The sequence below is a fragment of the Castor canadensis genome, chromosome 10 (assembly GCF_047511655.1).
Source record: "Castor canadensis chromosome 10, mCasCan1.hap1v2, whole genome shotgun sequence".
NCBI classification, from domain to species: Eukaryota; Metazoa; Chordata; class Mammalia; order Rodentia; family Castoridae; genus Castor; species Castor canadensis.
Genome location: NC_133395.1, coordinates 137,020,302 through 137,042,763, shown reverse-complemented (window position 1 = coordinate 137,042,763; position 22,462 = coordinate 137,020,302). Strand labels below are relative to the sequence as shown.

The 22,462-nt window shown below is 38.6% G+C and overlaps 1 pseudogene; it reads left to right on the top strand.

The window, feature by feature from the left end:
• The first annotated feature begins 6,981 nt into the window (after positions 1–6,981).
• On the top strand, positions 6,982–15,326 carry LOC109699293 (actin-related protein 3-like; annotated as a pseudogene).
• Positions 15,327–22,462: the final 7,136 nt, after the last annotated feature.

Genomic DNA, 22,462 nt, shown 5'->3' with positions numbered 1-22,462 from the left:
GCTCTAAGTTAAAAGATTTTAAGAGTTATTTTCAACAAGTAACAAAATATATAAAAGGTATTAAGGATATGTTTTTTTTCAAAATAAATAAAGGGTTAAAAGAATACTTTTAGATAAAGAGGAGGATGAAGATCAGCTCCCCAGAGGATTCAAAATAACTTGTCACAAAGATACAGAGTAAATTGTCATAAAATGATACAGCTTATACATGGTATATAACTGGTTAAGTTAACTAAAATCCAGTTACATTAAAGGTTTTATAAGGTCAAAATTTAATGTACTGATATTAAACTAAAACTTAATTCTCTAAGCTCATAACAACAAGGCTACCTTAAAATATATTGGTCTAGATAACATTTACAAAAAATTGTCTTATAATGGTTTTGTTTTGTCAAGATAACTCAGAAATTTTTGATGTTACAGGTTAATCCATAAATTTGTAAAGATAACAAGAGTTTATTAAAACAAAGAGAGACAAGAGGCAGCTGAACACAGGGAGTACTGCTGCACTGATATGAGGGTTAAGACAGATTTACTTATGTAAAGCCAAAGTGCACCATCCAGATAGGATAAAAATAAATAAATAAATAAAAACTCCAAAAGGAGCATGACACTGGAAGTCAAGATCTCTGGTTTTTATTAGACATAACAGTGGGGATGTTAGTCCTACTCCTTCCACATGGCAGGTGGAAGGAATTTTTTCCCAGGGATGGCCAGATTGGGCCTGTTTCTTTAGGGGCAGCACCATTGACTATAGGTTGATGGGATTCTGCTGTATGTCCTAAGCCATCTATTAATGTCAACAATCTGGGATGTGATCCCTTATCAACATCTGAGCATAGTTCTTGGCCACTATGTTTCCTAACTCCACACTTAGTCCCCACAAATATTTACCTGTGTTCTCTGGTGATTTTTGTCAGGGTTTTAACTACTAAGGTAACTGTGTCATGTTCATTTAAGAGTTGGTTTATGTTGGGGTTAACAATGAGGACAGCCATGTTAGGACTAGACCCCTCCCCCTTGCAGATGGTTTACCTTTATCATCCTAGATATATGCCAGGGACACTTGGGCAGACAGTGACCTTCCTGGTACTTTTCCACTAGCCCCCTATATCTAGTCCAAGCCTGAGTATGGCAATGGGCTCTTGCTCTTTTGCTGAGGTCCCCCTCCACAGAGCTCCTGCCTAAATAATAAACCCTGTACCAGTGTTTGAGCTGTCTCCATGCCTATTCCGTGCCTCTTATTTTCTAACAGTTATATAAAACTTTCTAGATGACCTCGTGGTTAAACAACTGTTGTCTTGGATGATTCTAATACAGTTTGTACCTTGGGCTAGTTTGTGACTGGGCTGTTTGGGTTTGCTAAAACTGTTCTTTCCCCCTACAACTGATAAAAATCTAAAGTTTTACTTCAAGAGCAACAACTAAATTAATGTGTATTAACCTCTATAGAGTTTTGATGCTCTTGCTGGTTCCTGTATATTAAATATATTTGTATTTTTCAAGTATATCAAGCCTTCTACAATACAAAAATTGGTAACAAAAAGTTAGTGGTACTGATGTACTGTTCTGTTAGTTGCCAAATTGTACATCAAAATTTTAACCATGGCTCTTTTAAGTTTTTGTCACTTCAGTTCTGATCCTCCTGGGACGTTTACAATCAAGTCCATAAAAATGACACTAATAAGTGCTTATGTGTCAACCAAGCTGACTGTTCAGACATCTGCTTTTATTAGATTCTGTTTTGTATTGTCCTTGTCTAAAGTTCACTGCCTAAGAGCCATTCCTTCTAAGCCTCTTTGTTGCTTAAATTTGGCCAAAAGGGTCTAATTGGTACCGACTCCCACCTGATCTGCTCGTTATTCCCTCCCAATGTGGGACTGAAACCAAACAAACAGAATTCAGGAAAAAACAGCCAATCAAGAAAGATCTTCAGTCTGCAGCCATACCACCCTGAATGCACCTGATCTCGTCTGATCTTGGAAGCTAAACAGGGTCAGGCCTGGTTAGTACTTGGATGGAAGACCCCAGTCTCAGGCATGAGGTCTCTGATGTGTTACTGCCTTCTGACTCTGTTACATTTTTAGGTTGTCCAATTGGGAGGCTGGGATGACTGCTCGGCCTGTGTAAGGCCGCTTTCCTTCCAGGGAAAACTGAGGTATGCCTTCATCTTTTATCAGTATCTGTCACCTGTGTGCAGCATATCAATCTCTGAGTGTACCAGGAGAGGGACGATTTACTATAAAGAAAGCTGATAGGCCTAACTGGGTTGCAAGAACAAAGACACTATAGGGCATATGGGTTGTTCAGAGAAAGACAGGGACCGCTTAAAGTCATGGAACAGGGGAGGAAATAAACCTCCTTGTGTCACCCTACCCTTCCACCCCACTCCCATATCAGTTTACTAAGGGGAGAGCCGCAAATCTAGAGAGACCACCCAGAGGTGATTACCTAGGTGAACCTGGGCCAGTAAAAGACATTGATCTGCCACCACCATGACCACCTGTTAAGGCTTCCTTCTAGGACAGGAAAGCTTAACTTGGAATCTCAGCTGTACAGCTACTATTAGATGTACAGTTGACAGGTTATGGTGCACCAGCCTGGGAATCTTCCTTGTCTGAGGGACCCTTGCATATCAGTACTTGCCAGCTAACTGGAAGGTCATTTGCACATTAGCATTCCTCACCCCAGATAAACATAGTGCCTAACAATCAGACACCTCAACCTTTAATGGCTCATATGCAGTCGAAGAGAGCTATCCAATTCATACCTTTATTAATCAGACTGGGGATAAGGACTGGGAAAGGAACAGGCATAGGAGGGACTGCCTCGTCAGTCACCTACTATAATCAATTATCTGTGGACCTAACAAATGACATAGAACAAGTGGCTAGGTCTATAGTGACAATGCAGGACCAGCTGAACTCTCTAGCATCAGTGGTCCTCCAAAACCAGAGAGGGTTGGATTTACTCACTGCCAAAAAGGAGGGCTTTGACTTTTCTTAAACACAGAGTGTTGTTTTATGTAAAGTGCATAGAAATAGTCAGAGATACGGCTGATTCCATTGTCTGGCCCTCTCCTTATGCTTCTATTGGCACTTGTGTTTGGTATGTGCCTTTTTAACGCCATAACTAACTTCATTAGTTCACAAATGGAGGTGATAAAGTTACAGCTCCTGGTAACGCAATATAGGTCTTTGGGACAAGAAAAACCTTATAAGATTTCTAAAGTCTAGTGTTGATGCTTGTCCAAAAGTGGAAAAAGCATCAAAAGGGGGGAATGAAGAGGAAGATAGCCTTGAAACAGGGTTGTAAAACATGGTAAAGTGTCAATTAAAAGCACTAACCTCGGACAGAGCTGTGAGGAATTACTCATTAGAGCCCTGCAAAAGTTCAGGACCGAGATGAAAGGCACCATGCAGAGATAAGCACCCATTCCTGCCTTTCTTTGTCTCCACTTGTAAATAAACTTTCCAAAGCAGGACTCCCCTGCTGTTCTTAGCTAAACCTTAGATCTCTAGCCCACTACTAGCCCTACTTTATGAGAGAGCACATTCCTTGTAACCTGATGCCCTGCACTGCCTTTTAAATATCCTGTGAATCCTTTGTTCAGGGCTCAGACATAGGTACACGTCTGGCCCCGCTAGCGTAAAATTAAAATCTGAGTTCTCCACTCCTCTGAGTGTCACTTGGTTTCTCCTCTGACTACATTGCCACAACACAGAGAGCATGAGGCTCTGAGTTCAAAACCCCAGGACTGCAAAAAAAGGACAAAAAAATACTCCATAGAAGTTAATAGAGAAATCTCTGAAGTCAAAGTATCTAGACTAATTCCAAAAACACTTAGTACTTAACTTTGAGCACAAGAATTTTTTTCTTTGCTTCGGTGTTCTCACCTATAAAATGGCAATAACACATACTCAGTTCAAGGCACAGGACCCAGAATGTTGCAATCAATTAACAAATGTTAGAGATTATGATCAAAAGTCACCTGACATGGAAGCGTCAGAGCTAAAATTCATGTCTGATTCCTAAGCCTTGTCATAAGTTACCATATAATACTGGCTCCTGCTTGAATGGAAAACAAAGAAACTAATGCAGATGGGCTATTCTTCAACTCAGCTCTCCTGTATGCACGCACTGTTTTCCCTCCCAGGCATCATACTTCTATGTTAATTTTCTAGAGATGCTGTTACAATGTACCACAGACTGGGTGCCTGAAAAACAACAACTTACAGTTCTTTGGTTCTGGATGCTAGAAGCCTAAAATTAAAGTGTCACAAGTAATCCTCCCTATGAAACCTATAGAGGAGAATCCTTCTTTGACTTCTTAATTTCTGGTCATGGCCACCAATCCTTGGCTTGCAGCTACATTGCTCATTTGTCACCTTCAAATAGCTGTCATCTTACCTCTATGTCTCTCTCTCTTCTTTTTATAAGGACACTGAATCATATTAGATGAACTCATCTTAACCTCTATTTAAGTGACATCTGCAAAGACCCTACTTCCAAATAAAGTCCCATTCATAGGTACCAGGAGTTAGGACACGCTTTTGGCAGTCCACAGTTTATTAATACATGGTAAAGAGTTAATGGAAAGTTTGAGGCACAGATGGTCATTTCACTTCAAGAGCAAGTTCAACTATGCTCAACAAAAACTATGAGCACAGTGGGCATTGTGCCCTGTTGTCACTTCAAGCTGCTTAAGTGATCATTTATGGCAGGGCATAAAAATTATCACTATTTTGAAAGAGGCACTAAGTTGGTGTTCCAGGTAATGACACCTCTGAGCCAAGTCATTATTTTTCAGAAGACTTAATGGTCAGGAAGGGAATGATTCTCTTTCTTAAATCCTTTTTCATTGACAGTGCCTGAAGAAAATGGATACCATCTTCTCTGCCAGCCACACTCAGCTTAATGATTCTTCTCAGTCCTCTAGCCTGATCAATTGATGGAAATCAAGTGCAGGAATCAGGCATGACATATACACACACTCTGCTCCTGGCTCCCACAGTCAAGAATGCAAGCATGGGAATTAGAGAAACCAAGTTCAAATCCTGGCTCCACAACTTTCATCTGTGGGATGGAGAGCATGTTTGCCTATTCTTCCTGAGCTTCTGGTTCTTTATCAGTTCTGTAGACATGATAACTATTTCCTGAGGTTTTTCTGTAAATGAAATGACTACATATAATTCAAACTCAAAGATATTTGAAGGAAGAGATGGCATGTGCCCTTGGAGAGCTGGCTAATTTTCCCTTTCCAAAACCTGAATACAACCCTTGCTCAACCCACTTCTACTCTACAGTTCAAAAACAAAGCTGAACTTCTTACCTCAAAATGACAGTCTGATGCTCCAGAGAGAGGAAAAAAAAAAAAAATGAAGACTTTCATTTTGTGCTACAATTTACCCAGCACATGTATCTCTTTGGAGGGCCACAAAAACCTGGGTGGTAGACATTGTTACCTCCTTCATGTCCTCATTGGAGTTCCTAGTTAACTCTATTGGAGGCAGTGTGGCACAATGATTGTAAGCATAGCCTCTGACACCACATTCTTTGGGTTCAAATCCCAGTTCCATCTCTTGCTTAGCTTATTCAACCTTAGTGGCTTGACTTACTCTTCTATAAAATGGGAATGATATTAGTTCCAACTCTATCAGGTAAAATGGGGATAACAACTTCCTGGAGTTGTTATAGACCATGTTAAATTAGTTAATGAATGTGAAGTGATTTGAACATTTTCTGACTCATAGTAGCTGCTACATAAGTGTTTGTTAAGTAAATAAATGAAGTAAACCTGACAAGCACTCAATAAACACTGGCTATTACTATTACCTGCAGTCTCCATGGTCAATAAGCTATGGCTGCAAGACAAATCTAGACCTCTGTGCAAATAAAGTTTTATTGGAACAGAGAAATGACCATTTTTATATCATCTAAGATTACTTTTTGGTGATAATAGCAGAGTTGAGTGAGAGTGAGAATATCACTCATAACTGATATTCTTTGACCCACAAAAAATAAAATCTTACCATCTGATCCTTTAAGAAAAAGTTCACCAATCCCCTGTTTTTTCTCCTTGACTAAATAGAAGTTTTCAGGCCAAAACTTTTGCTTTACTATTCCAAGCTATGAAATCAGCCTAGGTGTTCATAAACCAGAGAACTGACAAAGAAAATGTGGTATTTACTCACAATGGATATTACTCAGCCACAAAGAAGAACAAAATTATATCACTTGCAAGGAAAATGGATAGAATTGGAGATCATCATGTTAAGCCAGGCTCAGAAAGACAAATAACATGTTTTCTCTCATATGTGAATGCAGAATATAAAAAATCAAAAATCTAGGATGTATGTGTGTGTGTATGCATATTCTAGAATGAATGTAAAAGTGGTCCTTTTAGGGAGACCACTAGGAAGGGAGAGGAAAAGAGAAATTGATGAAGGGTGAACATGATCAAAGTACATTATATGCATGCGTGAATATAGCATAATGAGATCCATTAAAATTATTTTAACAGGAGGGGAGGAGGACAAGAGAGAGTAATAGAGCGGGTCAAGATGATCCAACAACATTTTATGCATGTATGGAAATATCACAATGAAACCCCTTTGTACAAGTAATATACACGAATTTTAAAAAAGAGTTGTGCTGGGCATCCTGGGGAAAGGTGGTGTGGGGAGGAAGAAGTTGTAGGGCAGAGGCAGGAGTGAGGAGGAGGGAAGAGAGAGGGGGAGGCTGTCACGGTGGGGCAGGGTGGGGACTGCCTGCCTGCCTGGGTTGTGGATTGGTAGTTGCTGCCCCAGGCTGCTGCTTTCTTGCTACTGCTTCTGCTTCCCAGCAAATCCCAGGACAGAGGGCTGCCGGGCTGTGGATGGCCAGATAGCTCCCAACTCCTGCCGCCAATTTCTGGCACAACCAGCATGGAGCAGATGGCAGCAGCAGCAGTGGCAGCAGCAGCAGCAGGTGAGAAGGAAGATGGCAGGACAGCTGCCAGCCTGTGCGGTGGACTGTGGCATGGGATACACAAAACTAGGATATGCTGAAAATACAAAACCACATTTATCATCCCATCTTGTATTGCTATTAATGAGTCAGCAAAAGTAGGTGATCAACCTCAAAGGAGGGTGATGAAAGGTGTTGATGACCCAGACTTCTTCATTGGCAATGAAGCAATACAAAAACCTACATATGCAACAAACTGGCCAATCCACCATGGTATAGTTGAAGATTGGGACTTGATGGAAAGGTTTATGGAGCAAGTGATCTTTAAATATTTAAGGGCAGAACCTGAAGACCATTATTTTCTTTTGACTGACCCTCTACTGAACACTCCAGAAAATGGGGAATACATTGCTGAAACAATGTTTGAATCTTTCAATGTTCCCAACTTGTACATTACTGTGCATGCTGTTCTTGCCTCAACCACATCCTGGACCTCAAGACAGGTAGGGGTGCCAACATTGACTGTTACAGTAATAGCAGAGATGGTGTCACTGTCATTCCTGTAGCTGAAGGGTATGTGATTGGCAGCTATATAAAACACATTCCAATTGCAGAATGAAATATTCAGCAACTGCTGAGAGAACGAGAAGTTGGAATCCCTCCAAAACAATCCCTGGAAACTAAAAAGGCAGCAAAGGAGCACTATAGTTATGTCAACCCATATTTAGTAAAAGAATTTAACAAGTATGACACTGATGGGTAAAAGTGGATTAAATTATATACTGGGGGTGGGGTGTTCCAAGATGGCAGCTAGAGGAAGGAAGCAGAAAGCGTGCCTCCTACAGTGAAATCTTGGAGAAACTCTGGAGACACACCTTGCAGGGAAGGCCACTGAGAAGAGGCAAAACTTTGACCCCTCCACACCTCCAGCCTGCGCAGAGCATCTCCACTTCATGTTGAATGGAGAAATCAGGAGGGCCCCCGAGCCGCCACCAGACGCCGGCACCAGGATGGCTTGGGAAGACACAGACCACAAGGTGAATTAAGTGGTATGCGGTATTCCCACAGACAACCCTAGGCCAGATGAACATAGCCCCTGGACAGACCGACCCCCACCTGGGGAAAAAAGAGAAACTGAGTAATAAGCAATAAGAACAAGAATGACATGTAGCAAACAGGGTGGGGCACCCTGAGTGCTGAAAGGTGGGGAAGGGACTCCCTCACAGAACTGTAAATAAACAAGCCAGGCCAGAGAAGGCAGGAGGGGTGGCACACGCCCAGCAACCAAGAGTGGGAAAGCTTAAAAAGTAGCAGAGGGAGGAAAACTCCACAGGAGAGGGGGGAAGACCCACTTCCCACATGAGCTGTAAACAAACATGCTGGCTGGCAGGACCAGCAGGACACGCCCAGCAATCAGGAGCGGGAAAGCTTGTAAAAGTGGCAGTGGGAGGAAAACTCCACAGGAGAGGGGGGAAGACCCACTTCCCATGTCAACTGTAAATAAACATGCGGGCCTGAGAAAGCAGGTGCAGTGTCACCTCCCCCAGTGTGCTTGGAAAGGGGAAAGCTTGTAGCAGCAGCTCATGCACAGGAAAACTCTGGGTAAACAAAGCCTGCAAGGACAGGTGAGTGCTAAACTCACCCCTGAGATCTGCATAAATAACACCTCCAGCAACAGCAGGCTGACAGCAATGGGCAGGCAAGCCACAGCCACAGATAGCCATTCACAGAACTGTCTCCAGACTCTTTTTTTTTTCTTTTCTCTCTCCCTACCTTTAATGAGACAACAACCAAACTACACCTGCAAGCTGAAAAACTTACTGAAACGGTATTGCATTTGAACTTGGGACACTTTGTGGAGCTTTTTTTGTTTTGTGTGGTTTTGTTTTATTTTTCCCCTTTGATGAGACAACTACAGAAAAACATCTGAGGCACCATCTCCAGGATTGGAGGCTGAGGGATAAACATCAAAATTATTAAGACTGAAACTTTATTGCATTCGAACTTGGAGATTTTTTTATACATACATAAATATATTTTCATTTATTTATTTTTTATTATTATTTACTTTTTTTTATTTTCAATCCTCTCTCTGTCTCTCTAATGCCTTTTCAGCTTACAGTTGATTAGTACACTGTCTCTCCCTATTTATAGCTTTGAAACTTTTTTTGTTTTGTTTTTTTCTACTTGTTCGTTTTTCCTTTTCCTTTAACTTCTTTGCTTTCCATCTCCTCTCACCCTTCCATTCTAAATATCACTAGTGCTATTATTACAAGCCAGAAAATACTTAATTGCACACAGTACGGGGACAATAACAACACCAAAGGCAATGACAGGAAGACAGATAAAACAGGGAAACCAGTTTCCCCACAGCAAAAAATTAGTACAGGAACCAGAGAGGAATGAAGAAAATGGATACTCAGATCCAGACTCCAACAAAACGAAGATAAACTATGCCAAAGAACCCAATGAGACCCACAAGAATAATCTAAAAGAAGACATACTACAGGTAATCAATGAGAATTTTATAGAGATGATACTGGATATGGTCAACCAAAATGTACAGGAGACACTCAAGAAATTCCAAGACAACAAAAATAGAGAATTTGAAAAAGCAAAAGAAGAAATAAAGGAAACTACAGAAGCACTGTATGAACACCAAAGTGAAACAGAGAACATGATGAATAAACAGATAAATGAACTGAGGAAAAAAATAGACAACATTAAAGAGGAAACCACCCAGGATATGGAAAACCTCAGAAAAAAGATTGAAACAGAATTGCAAAACAAAATGGAAGGCCAATCCAGCACAATAGAACAAACAGAAGACAGAATCTCAGAACTCAAAGATGAAATAGTAATTAAAGGAAAAACTGAAGAAGCAGTAGTTTAACAACTCAAGATCTGTGAAAAGAAAATGTAAGAACTCACCAACTCCAACTAAGGACTAAACCTGAGAATCATGGGCATCAAAGAAGGAGAAGAGGTGTGCAAGCAAAGGGAAGGCGTAATATATTCAACAAGATAAAAACAGAAAATTTCCCAAATCTAGAGAAAGCTATTCCCATACAGATGCAAGAGGCCTCCAGAATACCAAACAGACCAACTCAAAATAGAACTACCCCATGACATATCATCATTAAAACAACAAGTTCAGAAACTAGGGAAAGAATATTGAAGGCTGTAAGAGAGAAAAAACAAATAACATACAAAGGTAAACACATCTAAATCACAGCAGACTTCTCAACAGAAACATTAAAAGCAAGAAGAGCGTGGGGTGAGATCTTCTGGGCACTGAATGAAAATAACTTCAACCCCAGGATACTCTACCCAGCAAAACTATCATTCAAAATAGATGGAGCAATAAAAGTCTTCCATGATAAGCAGAAACTAAAACAATATGTGACCACAAAGCCACCACTACAAAAGACTCTTCAAGGAATTCTGCACACAGAAAGTGAAACCCAACATAACCATGAAAGGACCAGCAACACCAAACTACAGGAAAAGAAAAAGCAAAAAAGTAGAGAGTAACCTCAACTTAGGTACACACAATCAAACCTTCAAACAACTAAGACAACTAAATGACATGAATCATCACATACCTATCAGTACTAACACTTAATGCTAACGGACTTAATTCACCCATTAAAAGGCACTGTTTGATAAAATGGATTAAAAAAGAAGATCCAACAATTTGTTGCTTACAAGAAATCCATCTCACTGACAGAAATTAGCATAGGCTTAGGATGAAAGGCTGGAAGAAGATTTACCAAGCCAATGGCCCCCAAAAACAGGCAGGAGTAGCAATACTTATCTCAGACAAAGTAGATTTCAAATTTAAATTGATCAAATGAGATAAAGAAGGACACCCCATACTAATAAAAGGGGAAACAGACCAAAAGGAAATAACAGTTATCTACCTATATGCACCCAACATCAACGCATCCAATTTCATCAAAAATACCCTGAGAGATCTAAAAGCATATATTAATTCCAACACTGGTTGTGGGAGACTTCAACACCCCATTATCATCAATAGATAGGTCATCCAAACAAAAAATCAATAAAGAAATTCAAGAGCTAAAATATATAATAGATCAAATGGACCTACTTGATGTCTACAGAACATTTCATCCAACTTCTACACAATATACATTCTTCTCACCAGCCCATGGAACCTTCTCCAAAATAGATCATATCCTAGGGCACAAAGCAAGCCTCAGCAAATATAAGAAAATAGAAATTATACCATGCATACTATCTGATAACAATGCAATAAAACTAGAACTCAACAACAAAAGTAAAGACAAAAAACATGCAAACAGCTGGAAACTGAATAACTCATTACTTAATGAACAATGGGTCAGTGATGAAATAAAAGAGGACATTAAAAATTTCCTGGAAGTCAATGAAAATGAAAACATAATCTACCAGAACCTATGGGACACAGCAAAGGCAGTCCTGAGAGGAAAGTTTATAACCATGACTGCATATATTAAAAAGACTGAAAGATCCCAAATCAATGACCTAAAGATATATCTCAAACTCCTAGAAAAACAAGAACAACCAAATCCCAAAACAAATAGAAGGACAGAATTAATAAAAATAAGAGCTGAAATCAATGAAATAGAAACCAAAAAAAACCATACAAAGAATTAATGAAACAAAAAGTTCATTCTTTGAAAAAATAAACAAGATCAACAGACGCCTGGCAAACCTGACTCTAATGAGGAGAGAAAAAACCCAAATTAGTAGAATCAGGAATGCAAAACGGGAGATAACAACAAACACCATGGAAGGCCAGGAAATCATCAGAGACTACTTCAAGAACCTATATTCAAATAAATTTGAAAATCTTAAAGAAATAGACAGGTTTCTAGATACATATGATCATCCAAAACTGAACAAAGAGATATTAATCACCTGAATAGATCTATAACACAAAATGAAATTGAAGTAGCAATCAAGAGTCTCTCCAAAAAGAAAAGTCCAGGACCTGATGGATTCTCTGCTGATTTCTATCAGACCTTTAAAGAAGAACTGATACCAACCCTCCTTAAACTGTTCCACAAAATAGAAAGGGAAGGAAAACTGCCTAACACATTTTATGAAGCCAGTATTGCACTTATCCCAAAACCAGGCAAAAACACCTCCAAAAAGGAGAACTCTAGGCCAATCTCCTTAATGAACATTGATGCAAAAATCCTCAACAAAATAATGGCAAACCAAATTCAACAACATATTAAAAAGATCATTCACAATGTCCAAGTAGGCTTCAACCCAGGATTCAGGGGTGGTTCAACACATGAAAATCAATAAACGTAATATACCACATTAACAGAAGCAAAGACAAAAACCACTTGATCATCTCAATAGATGCAGAAAAAGCTTTTGATAAGATCCAACACCATTTCATGATAAAAGCTCTAAGAAAACTAGGAATAGAAGGAAAAATACCTCAACATTATAAAAGCTATATATGACAAACCTACAGCCAGCATTATACTCAACAGAGAAAAACTGAAACCATTCCCTCTAAAATCAGGAACCAGACAAGGATGCTCACCATCTCCACTCCTATTCAACATAGTACTGGCATTCCTAACCAGAGCAATTAGGCAAGAAGAAGGAATAAAAGGAATACAAATAGCTAAAGAAACTGTCAAAATATCCCTTTTTTGCAGACAACATGATCCTATACCTTAAAGACCCAAAAAACTCTATTCAGAAGATCCTAGACACCATTAATAGCTGTAGCAAGGTAGCAGGATATAAAATCAACATAGAAAAATCATTAGCATTTCTATACACTAACAATGAGCAAACTGAAAAAGAATATATGAAAACAATTCCATTTATAGTAGCCTCAAAAAAAATCAAATACCTTGGTGTAAACCTAACAAAAGATGTGAACGACCTTAACAAGGAAAACTATAAACTTCTGAAGGAAGAGATTGAAGAAGACTATAGAAAGCAGAGAGATTTCCCATGCTCATGGATTGGTAGAATCAACATAGTAAAAATGTCTGTATTCCCAAAAGTAATCTACATGTTTAATGCAATTCCCATCAAAATGCCAATGATATTCATTAAAGAGATTGAAAAATCTACTGTTAAATTTATATGGAAACACAAAAGGCCATGAATAGCCAAGGCAATACTCAGTCAAAAGAACAATGCAGGAGGTATCACAATACCTGACTTCAAACTATATTACAAAGCAATAACAATAAAAACAGCATGGTACTGGCACAAAAACAGACATGAAGACCAGTGGAACAGAATAGAGGACCCAGCTATGAAGCTACACAACTATAACCAACTTGTCTTTGACAAAGGCACTAAAAATATATGATGGAGAAAAAGCAGCCTCTTCAACAAAAACTGCTGGGAAAACTGGTTAGCAGTCTGCAAAAAACTGAAACTAGATCCATGTATATCACCCTATACCAAGATTAACTCAAAATGGATCAAGGAACTTAATATCAGACCACAAACTCTAAAGTTGATACAGGAAAGAGTAGGAAATACTCTGGAATTAGTAGGTATAGGTAAGAACTTTCTCAATGGAACCCCAGCAGCACAGCAACTAAGAGATAGCATAAATGGGACTTCATAAAACTAAAAAGCTTCTGTTCATCAAAAGAAATTGTCTCTAAACTGAAGAAAACACCCACAGAGTGGGAGAAAATATTTGCCAGCTATACATCAGACAAAGGACTGATAACCAGAATATATAGGAAACTTAAAAAACTACATTCTCCCAAAACTAATGAACCAATAAAGAAATGGGCAAGTGAACTAAACAGAACTTTCTCAAAAGAAGAAATTCAAATGGCCAAAAGACACATGAAAAAATGCTCACCATCTCTAGCAATAAAGGAAATGCAAATTAAAACCACACTAAGATTCCACCTCACCCCTGTTAGAATAGCCATCATTAGCAACACCACCAACAACAGGATGTGGGGAAAAAGGAACCCTCTTACACTGTTGGTGGGAATGTAAACTAGTACAACTACTCTGGAAAAAAATTTGGAGGCTACTTAAAAAGCTAAACATTGATCTACCATTTGATCCAGCAATACCACTCTTGGGGATATACCCAAAAGACTGTGACACAGGTTACTCCAGAGGCACCTGCACACCCATGTTTATTGCAGCACTATTCACAATAGCCAAGTTATGGAAACAGCCAAGATGCCCCACCACTGACGAATGGATCAAGAAAATGTGGTATCTATACACAATGGAATTTTATGCAGCCATGAAGACGAACGAAATGTTATCATTTGCTGGTTAATGGATGGAATTGGAGAACATCATTCTGACTGAGGTTGAGGTTAGCCTGGCCCAAAAGACCAAAAATCGTATGTTCTCCCTCATATTCGGACATTAGATCAAGGGCAAACACAACAAGGTGACTGAACTTTGATCACAAAATAAAAGCGAGAGCATACAAGGGAGATATGAGGATAGGTAATAGACCTAAAAAATTAGCTAGCATTTGTTGCCCTTAATGCAGAGAAACTAAAACAGATACCTTAAAAGCAACTGAGGTCAATAGGAGAAGGGGACCAGGAACTATAGAAAAGGTTAGATCAAGAAGATTAATTTAGAAGGTAACACACATGCACAGGAAATTAATGTGAGTCAACTCCCTGTATAGCTATCCTTATCTCAACTAGCAAAAACCTTTGTTCTTTCCTATTATTGCTTATACTCTCTCTTCAACAAAATTAGAGATAAGGGCAAAATAGTTTCTGCCAGGGATCGAGGGGGTAGAGGGGAGAGTGAGGGGATGGGGTGGGTGGTAAGGGAGGGGGTGGTGGCAGGGGGGAGAAATGACCCAAGCATTGTATACACATATGAATTTTAAAAAGTAAATAAATTTTTAAAAAAAAACAATATACTGGAATCAATGCTGTCTCAAAGAAAGAGTTTTCCATTGATGTTGGTTATGAGATTTTCACCCAGAGTTGCTACTCCACACTTTACACAACCTATCTCAGAAGTTGTAGATGAAGTAATTAATCTGTCCTATTGATGTCATAAGTCCTCTCTACAAGAATATTGTCCTCTCTGGAAGTTCAACCATGTTCAGGGACTTTGGATGTCGCTTGCAAAGAGATTTGAAAAGAAGTGTAGAAGCCAGGCTGAAGTTAAGTGAGGAATTGAGTGGCAGTAGATTGAAGCCAAAACCTATTGATGTACAAGTTATTACACACCATATGCAGCAATATGCAATTTGGTTTTTAGGATCCATGCTGGCTTCTATGCCTGAGTTTTACCAAGTATGCCACACCAAAAAGGATTATGAAGAAATTGGACCTAGCATTTGTCATCAGAATCCAGTGTTCGGAGTCATGTCATAAAATTGACTTCATAGTTATTGAGGTTATAAGGAGATGGAAAAGAGAGAATCTTGCTAATTACCTGTTTTGTCTGGATGGCCGGTTTTAAGGTTTTTAAACCTGACTTGAATAGTAAGGCCACATATGATTATACAGGAATATTTTAATAAATGTATCAACATGCAGATGTAGAAGGGAGCCAAAATGATTAAATGTTTTTCTTTAGATTGAATATTTGAATCTTACATGCAACAAAAAGTGGGTTTTAGTTCTTTCTGTGCCCTGATATTTAATATATTATTGAATTTTCCAAGATTTGATGTGATTTATCAGTATGTAGATAGCTCTATAATGCTTGAATTGTACACTTCCAGGTGTGCAATGCAAGAGCTTGTTTATATTTTATACTTTTTATACTTTGAGGAAAAAAAGTCAAAGAGAAACTGTAGCATTTGAGGAAAAAATGTGACTGAGTAAAGAATAAATTTTAAAAGTAGCCTCATGAGACTTGGCATACACACTCATGGGATTCCAATTACTATGAATTGCTTCCATTCCTCTCTCCCTTACTGCCCACCAGTGGTCTTCTTTGCAAGTGCTTTGGAAATAAGAATGTAGTATCATGGATTAACTGATGCCTGCTAGTGCTTTCTGATTACTCACATTCTATTTCTTGCTTTAAAAGAAAAATAAAGACAAGTCTGTTGGAGCAATGTTGCACTTCTGTGGTGCATTTCTTATTTAAAAAACAAATAATAATTTGATTATCAAAATTGGTATAATTAAAGCCTAACACCATTCTAATGAAAGCACGATTTTCTTTTTAATACTTGTTTCAGGCTCTTTAATTTCTTTAATAAATATATTTTCTTCAAACTTCTGCAATAGTTCTTTAAAATCACAACAGTTGATTAGCAAACTCACTTTTTTATGTCCTCTGTAAAATAATTGTGAACTTGTAATATATTGAGTACTTTCATTTTTATAACTGGATCTCCATTTGATATTTTCATTTGTGTAACTCACTTGCAGTCTGAATTTTTTGGTTTTTTTAGTGCCAGTCCCTGACATATCATGGAAAGTTAATTTTGTTTGCATTTAAAAGTATCTGGATAATAAAGAAACAGTGATGAAAATAAATTAAAATTGAATTACCTTTAAAAAAAGAATTGTGCATTGTATTTACTCACCATTTTGTTTCCAGAATCTAGCAGTGTCTAGCACTCTGTATGTTTTATACATATTTGCTGAAATATTAAATAACTGAGGCCCCATTTTCTGCACAAGGTAGTAAACAATAATAGCTATCATTATTCAACTTTGCCACATGTCAGATACAACACCAAGTGCTTTGACTTTAATCATTTTGTTGCGGGAGGTGACAGCTGTCTTACAGGACTCTGGGGCAGTTTAGCAGGAAGCACCATTTTATTGTGCCAGCACAGACTCAGAGGACTCGTGTCCAAAGGCTGAACCCCGAGAACAAAGGGGTCTCACCTTATATATCCTTGCAAGTAGGTTACAGAGCCAATAAAATTAAAAAACAAGGTTTAACCCATATATGGCTCCATGCAATTCTATAGGCTACTTCAGCCTAGTTGTTTAGTGCCTTTCTACTCCTAGTGCTATGTGACCTTCTTCACCTTTGAATTGGTTTTATCTCTCTGCTATGCCATCCCTTCCCCCCTAATTTATCAAGACTCAGGCCTGTCTGTTTTCTTCTGATCCTCCTTGCTGCTACATCATTCCCCCCTTTGATGCTTGGACCCACCTAGGGTCAAGGAGCATCATCTTAATTTAGGGGTTTGTATTTTTATAGCATCATTACATGTGCGGCCATTTTTTTTTCTGTAATGGCTTTTATTATAGTCTTGACAAACCACAGCACCAGGGGAACCAGGCAGGGCAGTATTAATCATGCTTTCAGGATTAGGCCCATTGCCCCATCAGGGTTTTGTATCCATCTAAAGCAGAAAACCACCCTCCAAACAGGTCACTGGGATCCCATCCTCTCCAAGTCTGGACAGGGACATGGGCAAGCTTTCTCATTTTGTCTGTGATCTCTTTTATGACAATTTTTTTTATCATTAATCTGTAAGCAGCAGTTGTTTAGGTTAAATTTTTACAAACTTCTTCCTCAGAAGCAAGCAAATAGACTAAAGCCAGCAGTTCAGATAGATGGCACTGCACATCTTAGTGGTTTGTTTTGCCAGCAAATCGAGAGCCCTTGCAGTTTCATTAGTTTTAATTTTAACAACAGCCTGTAGCCTGATGATACAATTGAACATATATATAGGGGTGCAATAGTTCCAGGACCTGTCTTCTGCCCAGGTGGCAGGACCATAGTACTGGATTTGCCCAGGAGGCCATTTGTCATCTTTTTCCCAAGCCCAATGGTTTCCCATGTTGGTCCTTCCCCCAAACATAGCATGAAGTGAAATTCAGTGTCTGGGCTATAGACTCAGCCAGTGAGAGGAACAAGTGTTTAGCTTTGGCAGAGATGGAAAATTTACTCCTCATCTCCTTATTTATAAAAGGAGTGAAAAACTTGGTATGAGGAACTCTCATGGGTAACAGTTACTAATTTGAGGTGCATCAGACTCTCAAGGTCAAGACCCTTTTTATCTATTTTTATACTAATTTCTTTCCCCCATGTTTAATCGGATGGCTTAAGTATAGTGAAATTTACAGGGTCACAGGTGCCACAGGTGTAGTTAGGGGCAGCTTTCCCCTTGTGAAGGAGGGCTCCATATTTTGTCCTTTGTTAAATCAGATCAGTAACCATAAACAGTAATTATGCATCCTGCTCAAAAGTGATAGAAGAGAGCAAATAAAAACCTTTCATGGTGAGATCAATCAGCGGGGGCGGTTTTTGCAAAGCCTATGGCAAAGACTAGGATGAGAACTACAGCAACAGAAACAGACAAAGGATGACAATGCATTACAGTGAGATAACTGGTGTGAAAAACAACCAGTTTGTCCCATTGGAGAGTTGACTCCTCAAGCTTCTGCCTTGGGTAGGCTAGTCAGCTTTTGGGGTGACTACAGCAGGGCTGTCATCCACCGTTCTTGGTCCCCTGTTGATTCCTAGAAAACAGAGTCTTGCTGAGGGAGGGCGCTCAGGTTCTGAAGGGTGATCTTACACCGTTAAGCCAGGTCTGGGATGCATTTCCACTTGAGAGAAGCTGGCTTGACTCAACTGTGGTGGATACAAGGAGCAATCTCTGCTACTTTAACTGAGGTGGGAGTAGCAGACAAGATAACAATAAAAGGGCCCCTCAATGAAGTTTTAATGGGTAGACATTTTATTTACTTGGTTTTTTTACCCAGACAATGTCTTTTTTTTTAACTGAGTAGAATTACCATGGCAACAATATATTATCAGTATATAGGTCCAAAAAAGTGTGTTGTTTTTAAAAAAGTTAAAACCACCATCTTTAAGTAACAAAGGACATGTTTACAGCCAGTAAAAATAGTTATTTTGTCTCTATATAAGTAGAAGACCCTGTCTAAAAATAAGAGTTTGTGTCTGGAAGGGCTTTAATGTCAGATAGCCACACATGCATAACAACCATTTCCTCAATCCTCTCACCCTTAGTTATTTTTCAGAGGTCTGGCACCAATGACTCCATTTGAACTTTGATGGCATTCCCCCTTGTCTCCAAAACTTCTTGTCTCTGAGCAGTCTCTTCTGAGTATCTGTCCAAGTACTAACCAGGCCCGACCCTGATTAGCTTTTGAGATCAGATGAGATGGAGCACTTTCAGGGTGATATGGCCTGAGACTGAAGATCTTTCTTGATTGGTTGCTCTTTTCTGGACTTTGTCTGTTTGGTTGGTTTTGGTCCCACGTTGGGGGGGAAATAACAAACAGATCAGTTGGGAGTCAGTGCCAAATAGACCCTTTTGGCCAAATTTAAACAACAAAGAGGCTTAGAAGGAGTGGCTCTTAGGCAGCAGGCTTCTAAACAAGGACAATACAAAACAAAATCTAACAAAAGCAGATGTCTAAAAAACTAACCTGGTTGACCCATAAGTAGTTACGAGTCATTTTTTTATGGACTCGATGGTAAATGCCCCAGAAGGATCAGAACTGTAAGACAAAAACTTAAGAGTCATGGTTAAAATTCTGATGGACAATTTAGCAACTAACAGAACAGTATACCAATACCACTAACTTTTTGTTACGTTTATCTAAATTTTGTATTTTAGGAGGCTTGATATACTTGAAAAACATAAATATATTTAATATATAGGAACTAGCAATAGCATCAAACTCTATAGAGGTTATATATACAAATTAGTTTAGTTGTTCTTGAAGTAAAACCTTATATTTTTATCAGTTGTAGAGGGAAAGAACAGTTTTAGTAAACCCAAACAGCCTAGTCACAGACACCTATAGGGTACCAACAGTATTAGAATCACCCAAGACAACAGTTGTTTAACCGTGAGATCATCTATAAAGTTTTATATAAACTGTTAGAAAATAAGAGGCATGGAAAGGGCAGAGAGACAGCTCAAACACCAGTACAGGGTTTATTCTTTAGGCAGGAGCCCTGTGTGGGGAGACCACAGAAAGAGAGCTAAAGCCCATTGCTATACATAGGCTTGGGCTAGATATAGAGGGCTAGTGGAAAAGTATCAGAAAGGTCACTAAGGGATATTATTGCTGGGCAACCAAGAAGGATAAGTTGTAGTTAGGTCACTGTCTGTCCAACTGTCCTTGGCCTCTATCCAAGGAGATAAAGGTAAGCCATCTGCAAGGGGGAGGGGATCTAGTCCTAACATGTCTGTCCTCATTGTTAACCCCAACATAAACCAACTCTTACATGAACATGACTCAGTTACATTAGTATTTAAAACCCCGACAAAAATCACCAGAGAACACAGGTAAATATTTATGGGGACTAAGTGTGGAGTTAGGAAACCTAGTGGCCAAGAGTCATAGCTCAGATGTTGATAAGGGATCACATCCCAGACTGTTGACATTAACACATGGCTCATGACATACAGCAGGATCCCACCAACCTATAGTCAATGGAGCCCCCCCCTAAAATAACAGGCCCAATCTGGCCATCCCAGGGTAAAAATTCCCTCCATCTAACATGTGGAAGGAGTAGGACTAACACCTCCACTCTGTTGAGTCCAATAAAAACTGGAGGTCTTGACTTCCAATGTAGTGGTCCTTTTTGAGTTTTTTTGGTTTTGTTTTTGTTTTTTTTCCAATCTGGAGGGTGTACTTTGGCTTTGTTTTACATAAATAAATCTGTCTTAACCCTCATATAAGTGCAGCAGTACTCCCTGTGCTCAGCTGCCTCTTGTCTCTCTGTGTTTTAATAAACTCTTAGTGTCTTGACAAATTTGTGGATTAACCTATAGCATCAAAAATTCCTGACAGTTATCTTGACAAAACAAAAAACATTTTTAAGACAATTTTTTGTAAATGCTATCAAGAACAATACAATATTTTAAAGATACCCTTGTTGTTATGAGGTTAGAGAATTAAGTTTTAGTTTAACATCAGTACATTAAATTTTAACCTTACAAAACCTTTATGTAACTTAGATTTTAGTCAACTTAATCACTTACATAAGCATCTATAAGCTCCATCTTTTTATGACAACTTACTCTGTACCTTTATGACAACTTATTTTGTATCCCCTGGAGGAGCTTGTCTTTATCTTTTTTTTTTAAGTATTTTTTATCCTTTTATTTAAAAAACATCTTTAATATCATATATATATATGCTACTTGTTGAAATTAACTCATAAAATCTTTTAACCTAGAACCCTATATTTGTATGAAAAAAAAACAAGAAAAAAAGCAACCCTGAAATTATTTATAAAAGCAATTTATAGAAAGCCCATTTGTTAATAGACTGATGTATTATAAGAGAATTAAATTTCAAATTGTATTTATGAAACATGAAACAGAATGAAACATGCTAAGGTCATTTCTTTACCTACCCAAATTTTAAGATTCCTGCTTGCGGCTGTCAGGTCCCCCTTTTCTTTTTTTATTTTCTCCTCTGGTTTGAGCAGGAGTGTTAACCCTTGAATGCCTGCATCTTAGTGAGACCTGATTGAAATAAGTTTGAAAACTGGCTTTCTTAAAAAGTAGCAGTAGAACAGAGTAATAATTTTTTACATTGACTCTATAATAAGAACTGTTCTCAAGATGTTTACATATTTATGTGTAAAAAGCCTAAGCAGTTTATAACAGAGATCTTTAAAATAAATACCCTCGTTTTTTGTCATCTTAAGTATCATATTAACCTGATAGCAGCAGTTTAAGAACCATTTTGAAGATGCTTACACATATATACACACTGTGAGCACACCATCAGATGGATGCATAATCTGACCAGCCATTAGCAAGGGAAATATAAGCATCTCATGACTGCCTCAATATCAGACCAAGCCTACTGTACCAACCTTTTAGAACAGTTTTTTTATTAGCAACAGTCAAAGTTGCTCCTTTTTTTCTTTCTCACCCTTTTAGGTAGGTTCACCCTGTTTATACTCCCTAGAAGTAAAGGTGCCAGCAAGTTTAGTATTTCTGGCATATTTTAATAATCCTAAATTGTTTTCTATTTACTTTTTATTTTCAAGACAGAAAAACTCAACTGAGGGCTAGTGGAGTGGCTCAAGTGGTAGAGTGCCTGCCTGGCAAGTGTGAGGCCCTGAGTTCAAATGCCAGTACCATCAAAAGAAAAAAATAAAAAACTCAACTGAAGGAGTATATTAAACCTTTCATCTTTTTCTGTCTCCAAACATTTCATGACATTTACACTTTCAATTTACTAGACTTCATCCATGAAGACCTCATCCCAATTTTGTTTCCATTCCTCCACTTCTCCCTCTCTACATTCACAACCCTTTTGCAGCATTCCTTTTCTTTCAAGTCAGACCAGATCTTATGTATCAGTTCAAGTCCATCCTTCATGTACTAACTTTTGTAAGAGCTCTGTTAGTGCTGAGCCTCAGTCCTCCTTCAGGATGCCTATTTTGGGTGAAGATGTGGAAACTGGGGCACCAAAGCTACCCATCAAGACTGGAAGACTCTGATTTCTCCTCAATCTGACCAATAAATTGCTACCTGAATTTAAATAAACACGAGTCTCGTTTTTAAAGTCCAGTTTAAGCCTCTTGGCTTTTC